The sequence below is a fragment of the Micromys minutus genome, assembly GCF_963924665.1.
Source record: "Micromys minutus genome assembly, chromosome: 23".
Taxonomy (NCBI): domain Eukaryota; kingdom Metazoa; phylum Chordata; class Mammalia; order Rodentia; family Muridae; genus Micromys; species Micromys minutus.
In genome coordinates, this window is record NC_137958.1 from 11129138 (window position 1) to 11143193 (window position 14056).

General features: G+C 46.1%; 1 pseudogene across 1 annotated transcript; it reads left to right on the top strand.

The window, feature by feature from the left end:
- Positions 1 to 2706: 2706 nt before the first annotated feature.
- LOC308435635 (large ribosomal subunit protein uL30-like) lies at positions 2707 to 3541 on the top strand (annotated as a pseudogene). Its single transcript has one exon. The product of its transcript is annotated as a large ribosomal subunit protein uL30-like (transcript).
- Positions 3542 to 14056: the final 10515 nt, after the last annotated feature.

The following is a 14056-nucleotide window of genomic DNA, read 5'->3' on the forward strand; positions in this document are numbered from 1 at the left end:
GTTCTCCATGTTAGCAGAGTGGGGAACGTAACGTCAGGACAGTGATCAGTACAGCCAGCTGATATTGCCACTCAGTAACATATGGAGCAGTTTCTCCACACCCCTGTCCCAGCCAGGATCCGCTTCAGGGTCGTGGATTGTATTTGGTTATGTCATGTGTATCCCTTAATCCCGAACATTGTTACTGTAGCCCATGGTGTTTCATGACATCAGCATCAGTAAAGACAAGATTTTGTAGACTGCTCCTCACTTTGGAGTGGTCTGATGCTAATGTTTAGGTACATTTGGACCAGGAATGCCACACACATGAGTTTTGCTTCCTTTGTAGCACATTGCATATTTCAATAGCCTTTGTATTTTGTCCAATAAATTAAAGATCTATTTATTTATTTAACCCATGGGCTCATGTATCCTGGGCTGGTCTTGAAGTCACTCTGTAGCTGGAGGTGAGGTGTTTGCTATCTTTGCCAGGTTTTATTCAGTGCTGAAGATCATCCCCAGGGCTTCCTGTAAGCTAGGCACACATATGTAAACTGATAAACGTTATATGGTACAGGGCAAGACATAGAACCAGGGGCATCATTGTCACCTCATTACCTCTGGGAGACTCTGTCCATAAGGATGGCCACTCGAATTCTTTTTACACAATGTATTCACTTTTTGTGATCATAAAAATCAGCAAGCTTGTTCTGATTTCAGTATCTATAGGAACCCTGAAAAAATATTTAAAGTGTGATTTCATGGGGAGATGTTTACGAAGTGTAACCGAAATATACTTTAGTTCACATACAGAGTAACTCACCTTTGTGAGCAGAATTCTGGAAGAGGCATTGCACTTGGCTTTTACTCTGGGGTGATGGTCACTTAGCCTTGAGGTTTATGGGGTTGTTCTTCCTTCGGAATTTCAGAGTCTTAGCATACATCACCCCCTTTGTAAGATATTCCTGGCAAATCTGGAACTCTTATAATGACGGTGTTTGCTTAGGCAATGTTCCTTAAAACATCTAGATCTGATAAGAGATTTTGGTATTCGGGAATTGACTCGATAGGCCTTTTGTGTAACAATCAATAAAGAGAGTCTGTGAAGCTGCCAACCTCAGTTCTTGAGAGACTGGTCCCAGGGCTGCTGAGAAGCCTAAATTCATCCTGCGGTGTTTCTTTCTTCGATCAATTGTCTCACATACCCCAGAACACCAACACGCCCTTTCTTGTTAGAGCCGGCCAGTTCCTATAAAAGGGCACATTGTGGAAGTGTTCTGCCTGCCTCTGCCTTCCACATGCTCCAGTTCTCTGGGCTGGAACAACTGCCTTCTATATGTATTTACCTGCTTTGCAATACTCTTCTGTGCATAAATCTGACAGATCTTTAGAGCTAATTGATATATTTCCAGTGGTTCTTTACAGGGTGTAGGTAGGATGGGAGCTTTCTCATGCCTTTTAGGTTTTGGCTAAATATGGGCATGGAGGGCAAAGATGTCCACTTGGCTGGGGTGTGCCTGCTGTGTGGACTGAATCCAGGTGTGCTGAAAAGCAAAGACTTTCTGAGGAGAGTGGGTACCGGGGCCTGGCATCACCTGCCAACCTCAGATCCTGCCGGGTTTGCTTCATTTCCTTTCCTTTCCATCTCTCCTCCACAGGTGAAAATTCTAGTCAGATCCCTGTGTGTGTGTGTGTGTGTGTGTGTGTGTGTGTGTGTGTGTGTGTGTGAATTTATGTGCACATGCATGAGCACATGTGTAAATGCATACACTGTTCTTTTGGAGTGAATTCTGAGAACAACACAACTTGTTGACTGGAGTAGAAAAGACTGATTGTCCACTGCAGGATCTCTGGCCTCCAAAGGGCTTCTGGTTGTTCTCTCAGACGTTAGCTCACTTTGAGAACTATTAACTGAGCGGTGATCACAACACACTCAGGGCTAAGCTCTTAAAGGTGGACCCACTGGTGCATGGAAAACAAACAAAACAAAAGAAACTGAACAGAAAGCCTTTTCATCTGTAGAAGTGCTTTCTGTAACAACCCTTATAACTAATGTTTAGTATATTCTTTAAAACAATAATTCACTATCAAAATTTTCTAAGATTTGATCAGGGTCTAATATGGTGTAAATATGGCTTATAACAAAATGATAGACTTATAAGTTCAAAGCTAAATTTTTCAAGAGTAAGAGGGAAGACTTTGAAAGTCTCAGCAAAGGGCTTTTAGATTGCACTGAGGCTGGAATTATTAGCACAGAAGCTTGGACAATGCATACAGTATTGGCTCAATTCACAACTTTTAGCCTGAGACTCTTAGGAAAGACTCTGTGGTCAGCTGGTTGATACAGAAGTGGAGCATGCCAGCACCGGAAAGGTAGCAGACATGCTTGCCTGGCTGGCTATCAGCCCTTGGTTTTAAACCCTTGACATTCCTTCCTAAGATGCTGTGGTGCTTCTCAAGCCTGTTTTTATCCTTATGGCCAGACCATATCTTATGTCTGCATCTCAGACACTTGTGCAAGTCTGAAGTGGAAACTTAAGGGCTCTTTGGAGAGTCGGTTGAATGGTGTTTTGCTGGGCAAACACGGGAAGGAATGCTTAGCTGAAGTGGGCACAGGTGTAAGACTAAGGATGACTCATGAAGGAACATTTTGCTGAAGCAGACACAGGAGAGGGAATGTTCTGCTAAAACAAGAACACGAAAGGACACGTGATCTCGCCTTTTCCAGCTGAAACCATGGAGGCTGTTCCAGAGAATAAAAATAAGGTTGCTGTTGTGCCGGAAACCCTTAAGAAAAAGCGAAGGAATTTCGCAGAGTTGAAGGTGAAGCCCGAGGAAGAAGTTTGCCCTGAAGATACTGCAGAAGGCAAGGAGGAAGGCGAGGAGGAAGGCGAGGAGGAAGGCGAGGAGGAAGCTCATCTATGAGAAGGCAAAGCACTATCACAAGGAGAACAGGCAGATGCACCGGACTGAGATTCAGATGCTAGGATGGCAAGGAAGGCTGGAAACTTCTATGTGCCTGGAGAACGGAAATTGGCTGTTGTCATCAGAATCCGGGTATCAGTGGAGAAGCCCAAAGGTGCACAAGGTGTTTCAGCTTCTTTGTCTTCGACAGATCTTCAACGGCACATTTGTTAAGCTCAACCTTTGTTAATCCTCAGTTAACATGCTGAGGATTGTGGAACCAAACATTGCGTGGGGGTACCCCAACCTGAAGTCAGTAAATGAGCTCATTTCCAAGCGAGGCTATGGCAAAATTAATAAAAAGCAGATCACCTTGACAGATAATTCCTCGATTGCTCGATCTCTTGGTAAATTTGGCATCATCTGCACGGAGGATCTAATTCCTGAGATCTCTACAGTTGGGAAACGCTTCAAGGAAGCAAATAACTTCCTGTGGCCCTTCAAATTATCTTCCCCATGAGGTGGAATGAAGAAAAAGACAACTCACTTTGTAGAAGGTGGAGATGCTGGCAACAGGGAAGAGCAGATAGACAGGCTTATTAGACTAAGGTGTCGCCCATGGATTTTTATAATCTGGTCAGTTAATAAACAATCATAGCTTGGCAAAAAAAAAAAAAAAAAAAAAAAAAAAAAAAGAAGAAGAAGAAAGAAAGAAAGAAAGAAAAGAGAGAAAGGACACATGATGAAGGACTCTTTGCTAACAACACACATGTATTGGTCTGTCTTACACTCAGTAGTTGAGCTGCATTTGTCGGGACTCTATAGAGAGACAGACAGCAAAACCTCCTGGTGCTGTGCTACAGCTTCTCGTCATTTCTAAGGACTCAGATTGATTGACAGAGTGATGTCAGCTGAGACAGACAAACAGGCTGAAGCAAGACCCATGGAGAACACATGATGTTTGGAGGGTATAAAGAGGACATTTGTGACAGACTGTGACAGAGGCTGAGCTAGGTTTGTTGAAGAGCTAGCCGTGCATTTTTGTGTCTTTGCTGATCCTTGCTTCACTGAGAGGAACAGCCCAGAACTTCTGGCGTTCCTCTGCTGACTTGAGTGAAAGAGGCCTGGCGCTCTCTGCCGATTCGTGTTTGCTGTCCCAACACTCCCGAACTGGACTGCTGGTTACTCCATGAAGTGTCTATGAGTGGATTGAGCCACTGCTGCTGACCTGTGAACTGAACTGCTGATTTTCAAACAACACAGAACCATTTCTAAACAGGTCCACTTCCCCCCATATCCTTTCTTTCCCACTACCTCTGGTGGATGGAGGGATAAAGGGAGGTGAAAGTCTTTAAGAGCCATCATTAAAAATAGGTTTTGGAAAAAAATGAAAGTTATGAAAGTAAGCGTGGAATTTGCTCGCTCCATAGACATCAGAGACATCAGCCCCTTCCTTGTCCCAACTGTGGTTCACAGCTTTCTGAAACTTATCTTCCTACCTGCTGTTCATTTTAAAACATAGCCTGGCTATCTAACAAGCATTTCTACTCCATCCCCTTGCCGATGGTGAGTGCTCTTGAGACGCAAGGGTTAGACACTTACCTAGTGCTTAGTCCAGAAGATGCATCCACGGAGGGCCGTCCTCCCGCCCAGCCTGGCTGAGCTTCATCGGGGCTTGAGAGACCGTGCACACTCCGTGAGAGGACAGCTTTGGCCGGCATTCTGCTTCTCCCTCACTGCCACTATGATCTTGGGTAAGGGAGAAACTTCTGTGCCTCACTCTTCTCACCTGTGAAATGGGCTGCACAGGCATCCATGTACACAACATGTTCCAGTTTTATCCCGATAACTAAATGAGTTCATCTGTAAAGAAAAAAAAAAATCCAGCCTGTATTTAATCAGAAAGATTAAACACCATGTATTTTCTGGGAATTGAACTCAGGACCTCTGGAAGAGCAGTCAGTGCTTTTAGCCACGGAGCCACCTCTCTAGCCTAAGAGCACATTCTCAAAGTGGCTGCTATAAGAATACTGAAAGCTATTCCCATTGGCTCTAAGGTTTGCCGCAGTGGATTTTGGAAACTGGCTCTTGATGAAGTGACAGTGTCCAGCACAGGTCACTGGGGGAATTCCCTCCCTTATAATGCACCAAACATGAGATTAGCACGAGGCCAGCAAGCATGTCTTCCGTATGCAGTTTTACTTGTTTGAAGAGAAACCTTCCTGAACAGCAACAACGATGGAAGCAATTAGCTGGGACTCTGGGCTGGGCTGGGCGCTGCCTTCATCATGTGACAGTTTACTTATACTTTTCTGTGCAACCTGTATCACTGGCAACAAATTCACCATCGAACTGAAGCAGTGTGCCTATTCAATATTTTAATTTCTGGGAGATGTTTGTATAAACTAAGAGTTAATGGCAGGAACCAACGTTTAAAAATTCAACAATTTGGACTTATTTTGCTCACCATCTTTTGATCAGAGAGCACGTATGAAGTCAGGGCTATATATTTGACTAGTCAAGACAATTGCCTTTTCAAAATTCAAAGTTTTATTTGCTCTCTGAATGTGTGTCACCATTCGTGATGGTCATCATTGTATCTGGTTCCTGTTTAGGGGGATTGTATGGGTTGAACATTTACATCTGGGTCTTTAAGGCAGCGATGGTGGTGGTGGTGTTGGTGGTGGTGGTGGTGGTGTGTGTGTGTGTGTGTGTGTGTGTGTGTGTGTGTGTATGGTAATGATGGGGGTGTTGGTGGTGTTGGTGGTGTGTGTGTGTGTGTGTGTGGTGATGGTGGGGGTGTTGGTGGTATTGGTGGTGTGTGTGTGTGTGTGTGTGTGTGGTGATGGTGGGGGTGTTGGTGGTGTTGGTGGTGTGTGTGTGTGTGTGTGTGTGTGTGTGTGTGGTGATGGTGGGGGTGTTGGTGGTGTTGGTGGTGTGTGTGTGTGTGTGTGTGTGTGTGTGTGTGTGGTGATGGTGGGGGTGTTGGTGGTGTTGGTGGTGTGTGTGTGTGTGTGTGTGTGTGTGGTGATGGTGGGGGTGTTGGTGGTGTTGGTTGGTGGTGGTGGTGTGTGTGTGTGTGTGTGTGTGTGTGTGGTGATGGTGGGGGTGTTGGTGGTGTTGGTGGGGTGTGTGTGGGGGGATAATGGGGGTGGAGGTGGATGTGTGTATATGTTATAGGAACTTAGTCCACCAAAGTCACAGGTGGAAATGTACAGCCCCAGCAACACAATTTTTGAGGAATGTACAAAAACATCAAATCAAAACTCTATCCTTATGAAGCTGAGATTCTAAGTTTTGTAACTTTAGCAATCACTGCTTTTCTCCATAGTCTGTGTTCGAGCACGCCTTCCTGGGATCATCTGAGGCTGGCCTACACTGGTTCACAGAAAAGCCATGGAGCGAGTGAGTGTGGGGCATCAGTGGAGCTGTGTGTTGGTGCCATCTCGTGGGCTCTGACTCATGAGGGCCAGGGTCACTTACCCAGCTCTGGCTCTGGGATTTGCTGGAACCTGTGCACACACCCCAGCTGTGCACACACCCCAGCTGTGCACACACCCCAGCTGTGCACACACCCCAGCTTTTCTTTTATGTTCCCTGTGATGTTCAGCCACGAATCACTGCTGTAATCCCTGTGATTACTATGTAATTGGTGATCCCGACAAGCCCATGCTAGTAAGAGCTTTGGTTGTGCAAGGTTCATGTGATGCTGTCTGTTTGTGACAGGTGTCACCTGAGTCTGTCTGTCCATCTGGAGTCCTGACTGTGGAGCACTAGATGTCATCAGCAAAGGCCAAGCAGGGTGGACAGAAGCTCCTCAGCTGGTCTGTGTGTTTCAGGGTCTGAAAATTATCTGAAATTATTTGGAAAAGTTATTTTATTCGATTTAAAATAAGTTATTGATCTTAGAAGAGGCTGGAAATGATATGTTGGCTGCGTCCATCTTATCGAGCTGCTGGCTCTCCCTGATTTTAATGTTTTGTGTTTATTTTAAATGTTTTGTGTTTTTAAAAGTCAGAATCTTGCTCTGTGCCTAGAACTTATTGTGAGGTCCAGGCTGGACTTGAACCCATGGCAAATTCACCTGCCTTAGCCTTTTAGTTTGAATTATACTTCCAGGCCCAGTTTGATGTCGATTTTTCTTTTCTTTTCTCTCTCTCTTTTTTTTTTTCCTTCTGGACAGAGACTCACTCCATAGCCCAGACTGTAACCACAAACCGTAGCCTTCTGAGTTTTAGGATTACAGATATGAGGCCGGACCCAAAGATATTTTTCTAAAATCAAACTTAGTCTTTATGTTGAGTTCCAGACCAGCCAGGATTACTAGTCAGACTCTGTCTGAAATAAATAAAACTCATCATCATCATCAACACCAACAATAAAAACAAAAAACCCTAAAAATCGTGAGTAACCCATGAAGTCCAGAGTGAACTCGTGCTGCTGGCATGGGCAGGGCCATGTCAAGAACTCCGATGCCTCACCCTATGGGAGCGACAAAGCCTTCCCTGGGTGAGGCTTAGGCAGATGGCAAGCCTTCCTCTGGTCTGTACAAGTTGAGGACAGATGGTCCTTCAGCTGAAACCAATGTATGCATAAACCATCAGTCACAGTTCACTTCTCTCTTCTCTACAGAAACTTCCCACTGAGGAAAGGCAAACCTTGTCCTATACATAACATGTGAATGTCCTGATGCCCTCTACCAGAGCCAGACCCCTCTCCCTACCTGCCTTCTCTCTGTGTGCCTGTTGTCTTTTAAATGTCTGTCCCTTCGCCTCCTTCCTGCACTGCCTCGGTCAGGTTCCCAGAGCCAACCCCTGCAGGAATTGGCAAGCAGTAAATTGTATTTATAGTTGTGTGTGAACTGGCAAATGGTCCTCTATTACTGACGTTTATGTACTGTATGCAACTGACCCCGCATACCTGTGCCAGCAGCAGAGGAGTGTGCTTCCTTGGGAATGTCATGGCAACTACTGAATCTTTTTCTTTTTAAGATTTATTTATTTATTTTAAACATATTTTACTGTCCTCAGACAACTAGAAGAGGGCATAGGATCCCATTACATATGGTTGTGAGCTACCATGTGGGTGCTGGGATTTGAACTCAGGACCTCTGGAAGATCAGTCAGTGCTCTTAACCACTGAGCCATCTCTCCAGCCCAATTATGATTCTTTTATTATGCTGAGTGAGGGCCTTGCCCATGCTGACTTTATCACTCGGTTACATCCTCAGTCCGGCTCCATCGTAAAATGGGGCTACCTTATATGTGCAGTCTGCCATTGACCCAACGTCACTGAGCTCAGCAAGGATCACTAACGTCAGAAAGCACGCCTGCACACTATGCCAAGTTCTCTCCAAACGATTGAAAGAGGAAAGGATTGAAGGAGCTGTAGCAGCCATCCTGAAGCCATGAGGGCACAGGGGTTTGTGGTCAGTGATAGAACACAAGGTCCTGGATTCAATCCCCTGCACTGAAAAAAAAAAAGAAAGAAGAAAAGAAAAGAAGGTAATGAGTAAGCAAGACTTTATCTGTCATCACGGAGCTAAAATCATCTTGAAGCCTGTCCTGTGGGAATCCACAGTTCCCTGCAGAGGTGTTCTACTTGAGAGCATGAGCAGTATGGACAAACGGACCGGACCAAGGCAAGACAGGCAACCGTGCCACACAGACCTTAACGCCGAAGTTGTGTTCTATACAATGTCTGTGTCACACAGGAGTTTTAACTGTTTGAGTGCTTCTCGGCAATTAAGCAGAAGCCTTTCTTTGCAGGCTGCGTCACTACGCAGCTGGCTGGACTTGGTTTATGGCTGCTGTGGCGAAGGAGGAGCCTAGAAGACTAAACTAAACTCCCTCTTGCACGTACAGGAAGTAGAGCAAAGACAGGTTGTAACGCTTTCCCTTCCCTTACGTCCAGAGAAGCTGTGGCAGTTGAAAATGGCTAAGCAAGAGAGGAGAGAAGCCTGGGAACCAATTCCAGTGGAGAAAACGTGAGTGGTGGAAGTTTTATGTTTTCAAGTTCCACTCACCAACTTTCCCAGGTCACTCCGCAGCTGAAGCTAGCCCACGTCCTATGGACATGTAGGCTCAAAACATGCTAAAGAGGTACCTAGAAGCCTGGAGGGCTTAGCTAATAAGCTTCCCTTCCCAGACATTTCTTCCTGCAAAACGTATTTAATCTCTGGCCCACCCTGAGAAAGGGGTATGATTTTATGCACCTATTTTCTGCCACTACAATAAACTGTTTAGAACTATGGGCTGTCTCTTCTCACCAAAATCCTCCATGAATTTTGCCATGAAGAAGGCCCTCGCCTACAGAACCACAGCCTAATCTCTGTGCTTCCAGATACAATGGCCACCAAGCGTGCTAAGGACAATCATCCCCTTGAGACAAGCCAGAGATCCCCTTTCTCCCAGCCCTAGGCTAGACACTGTCCCCAGCCTGTGGGACCCTGACTCCATTCTCTGCTTTTCCTCGACTCTCAGAAGTGCCTGGATGTCCAAGAGTCTGAGAAGCCCATGGCTCTGACCTTGTTGAAGGCCTGTGGACCCCAGCTCTGGGTTTCCCATCCTTGGAGCAATGTCTTGGAGCTTCCTTAAAACCCAGCCCCCCCAGGTAAACCCCTTCCCACAGTTCACCTTCTGCCTCCCCAACCTACTGCGCCCTGTGGAGGAGCAGACTCGGGCCTACAACCCTACATGGACCCACTGGAGCAATGGTGGCTGGAATGTTTGTGGGTTAACCAGTTACATCCCAATAAATTTGAGATCCACCCCTGTTGGTGTGACATTGTTGTACACAGTGTAAAGATTATCTTTGTATTATTCCAATGCTGACTTCTTTACTCCCATAACTGGTTGCCGTCCAGACATGGCACTGTAATGCTTATTCTAAGAGTCTCCTGTCTCGGTGTTGTGTAAACTATCTCTGATTCAGTAATGCTTATTCTAAGAGTCTCCTGTCTCAGTGTTGTGTAAACTATCTCTGGTTCATCAATAAAACGCAGATCAGCCAGTGACTGGGTAGAGAAGAGAATAAGGCTAGACTTCCAATCCTAGCCAGGGAGGTAAAATCGAGAGAGGAAGAGATGATTTGCCACAAGAGGAAGGACCAGGAGCCACCACAAGGACGCACATGGATCATAGAGAGCCAGAGCAACGCTAACATGCAAGTATTTTGGGGATTTTGGCTAGGAGATAGCCAGATTCGTTTAGAGAATTAGGATAGGTTAATATCTGCTCAGTTGTTGTGCCTGAAAGTTTATTAAATAAATCTAATAGTTTCTGTCTCAATTATTTGGGAGTTAACCAGGTTAGAGAAAAAAATTGTCACTTGTAAATTTGCACTAACACACCTCACAGGAGTGATATATCCTGATGCTGTAAAACACCTATGACCTGGGAGGTCACAGGACCTAGAGGAGAAGGTTCTATTGATAGTTTGCTAAATGAACATGTGGGCAAACCACTTTTTTTTTTTTTTAAGATTTATGTGAATACACAGTAACTGTCTTCAACACACCAGAAAAGGGCATCGGATCCCATTACAGATGGTTGTGAGCCACCATGTGGCTGCTGGGATTTGAACTCAGGACCTCTGGAAGATCACTCAGTGCTCTTAACCATTGAGCCATCTCTCCAGCCCAGGCAAACCACTTTCTAAGCACTTATGTTTCTATCGGTGGACTAGTGCTACTCTTAGCATGGGTCAGAGAAGCTTCTTGCAGAGGGCAACGGTTAGTGTAGAATGTCACAGCTTTCAAATGTCACAACTGCCAGAGTGCTGAGAATAAGTGACAGTTCAGTCCTTGCCCCTCAGCAGGACATCTGTGTCACCCCCTTCCAAGACTCAGGGAACACTACAGAAAAAGGGGTGGAAAGACTGTAAGAGCCAGAGGGTGCAGAGGGGGTGCTATGCAACACTGGATTGGCCACCACAAAAGCAGACACGCGCAGCTGTGTCTGCCTGAACAACATCAGGAAGCATGGCGGGAGGGGGGCGGGGGCGGGGAGAGATGGGATAAAGGGAACTGGAGTGGGAGAGGAGGAAGAGGGGGTGATGATGAATGTGATCGCAGTCTACACACATACTCAATTATCAAAAATAAATAAAAAAGAAAATAGATGCCCCTGAAGCAGCACAAGTGGACTCGGGACCGTGTGGGGACTGCTCCACTTAAGTTCCCTTAGGTAGGGATTTTGCACTCAATAGCAAGCTCTTTCACATAGACACTCGGAACCAGAGTGGCGGGCCGTAGGGTACAGAAGGCAGGCAAGAGAATAAAGGAAGAGGGGAATGCGCTGCAAGGAGGAGGGCTGAGGGAGGGATGGCTGAGGGAGACATGTACCTGACATCGAGGATTCTGATGAGCCAAGGACGATGACACAGGACAAGAAAAGGCAAAAAACACCTTGAAAGCCAGCCCTGCTATCATGGTGGCCTGGGTTCCCTGCCCTTGCTGCCTTCCTGGTGGCTTCAAATGTCACACCGAGATAGCAGCAGCTTGATTTGGGGAGTAGCGGAGTCCTTGACCCCTTGATCAAACTAGAGCATCCTCAGACGCTGAGCAAGACGCTGCAGCAGTGGACAAGAGTGTGGGGACGGACTCGAGTAGTGTGGGACAAGTCACCCTGGCAGGGATGTCAGGGCTGGACAGAGGCTGACCATCATCCACCCAGAAGGACAACAGTGACACCCGCCATGAGGGCTGCTTTTCTTGAGCCAGACAGAAACGCAAGTGTGAGGTGTGAGACACGACTGGTGTTACAGAAGAGGAGACTTGTTCACAGAGAGAGGTTTTTACCCAGTACCACACTCAATGCTGGGACAGGGCTTTGAACCCCTGCCATCTGCCTCCAGAACTTGCTTTTGATCTCTCTTACCATATAGAGGCCTTGTGGCTTGGGTGTTAGCACACCTGGTGAAGCTGTTCCTCTCCTTTATCTCTTTTGTTGTTGGTAACTATTCAGTTCTACCGAGGACAAGATAGAGGCTTTTGGTCTTGAGTTCTTTTATTCCAGCATGTTCTCATGCATACTAGGCAAGGCTAGCTACATCTCCAGATATTAAGTCTTTTTAAGGAATTTCCCCACTTTGGTTTTAACCACACCAGTGATGAGTTTTAGCCAAATGGGGAGCCCATAGCCCTTGCTGGTGGCACTGAATGAACTGAGTGATTTCACAAACAAGCATCGAGTTAACAAGAACCCCCAAAACACAGTGACCGGCGTCCATTCTGACAAAGGCACAGGCACAAGTTAAAGTTTCCCAGGACTTTTTGTTGTTAAAAGATGACGTCGCAGGTTTTGGCACCAATATTAGAAAAAGGATGAAGGAGGGGGTATGGCTACTGGAAGTGCGGGAAGGCCTGGGGGTGAGGGAGATGCCTCTGTGGGATCCATATTGGGAATCTCTTCCCCCTGAGGGACCAGCCACATGATGGTATAGTGCAGAATAGAGTTTATTCAGGTCATGGGGGAGTTAAGAGGGTAGTAGAGGCAGAGAGAGAGAGAGAGAGAGAGAGAGAGAGAGAGAGAGAGAGAGAGAGAGAGAGAGGAGTAGAGGCCGGCCATGAGCACATGGAGAAAAAGGGGGGAAGGGAAGGGGAAGAGGAGGGTAAGGGCAGGAGAGCAAGAGAGAGAGAGAGAGAGAGCAAGAATTCGAGAGAACAAGAGAACAAGAGCAAGAGAGAGAGGAGGGGGCAAGCAGCCCCTTTTATAGTGTCAGGTCACTGGGGTGGAGCATACCTGGGAATTGCCAGGTAACTGAGGGGTGGGGGTATATCTAGCTGTTGCTAGGTAACTGAGGGGTGGGGTTTACAGAATCCCAACACTTTTCACCTCTATTCATGCTGTCTGTTAATTTGCATGCAAACAATCCTGGCACCTCTTTGTGAGTCTTGAACAGATTGTAATGTGCACCAAGCTGATCCAGTGATTCCAGAGAGCAGACCAACAGGAAGAGGAAGGAAAATGGTTAGAACAGTGTCAATGGACTGTGTCAAAAGGAAGGTAAAAGCCTCTCCAGTATCACACTGATCTTTCAGGCCAGCAGTTCAGAGTGTGTTCAAGTTAAGGAAAAGGGCCACATTCTTCATTAACTGTCAGTAGAGAGCACATTCTTAATGAGTTAATGCTGGCTGGAGACCACGCATTCAGCTGATTCACGCTGTTTACTGATGTCAACTGATTCATGCTGTTTAATGATGTTCAAAATTGATCCAGGTTCTCAGCCCGAGTCCTTTCATCAAGTGTGCAAGCCATTGGCAGGATATACAAGGCCCCAGAAAGGAAGACCGGAAAAGGATCATAAAGGAAGCAGACGTGGCTGGCAGGAACCCACTGGAACCTATGAAAGAAACACTGGGTGTCTGTGGGGTTGCACCGTGGGCCACAGCTGTCAGATGGGACCTGGTGAAACATAGCATGTGGCAAAGAAGCAGAGCTTCTGAGAAGGAATTAAGGGCAGGCCAATGTGGCAGAGAAAAGCAGGAATGGTAGAGAGTCAGCCAGACTTGGCACCAGGAGGGTACCGCAGGCACCAGAAAGGCATTCCTGCTTGAATAGAGGCCACTATGCTGCACCACCCCTCAACCCTAGGGCTCAGCCGGCATCCTGAGAGGATGCTGCTGCTGTTACAGCATCTCATGCTGTTCAAAGGCTTACTCAACTCTTAAATTATATATATTTATATAATTATATATAACTCATACCCACACACAAATAACACACACACACACACACACACACACACACACACACACACACACACACACATTAGTGCTGGAGAGATGGCTCAGCTGTTAAGAGCACCGGCTGCTCTTCCAGAGGTCCTGAGTAGCAATCACATGGTGACTCATGACTATCTATATTGGGATCTAATGCCCTCTTCAGACATGCAAGTGTATATGCAGATAAAAGCACTCATATACATTAAATAAATAAAATATTTTTAAAAAAAGAAATAAAAAATGCTTTATTAGACATGTCCTTTGGAAAGATGGCTTCTGGAAGAGACACTTGTAGATAAGCAATGTAGATGCTATGAAGGAAGAGGAGACAAGTTTTAAGACTCTGACTGGCTACCCCTACACACATACACACACACACACACACACACACACACACACAGAAAGAGACAGAAACACACACACATATGCTCACACACAGATACATAC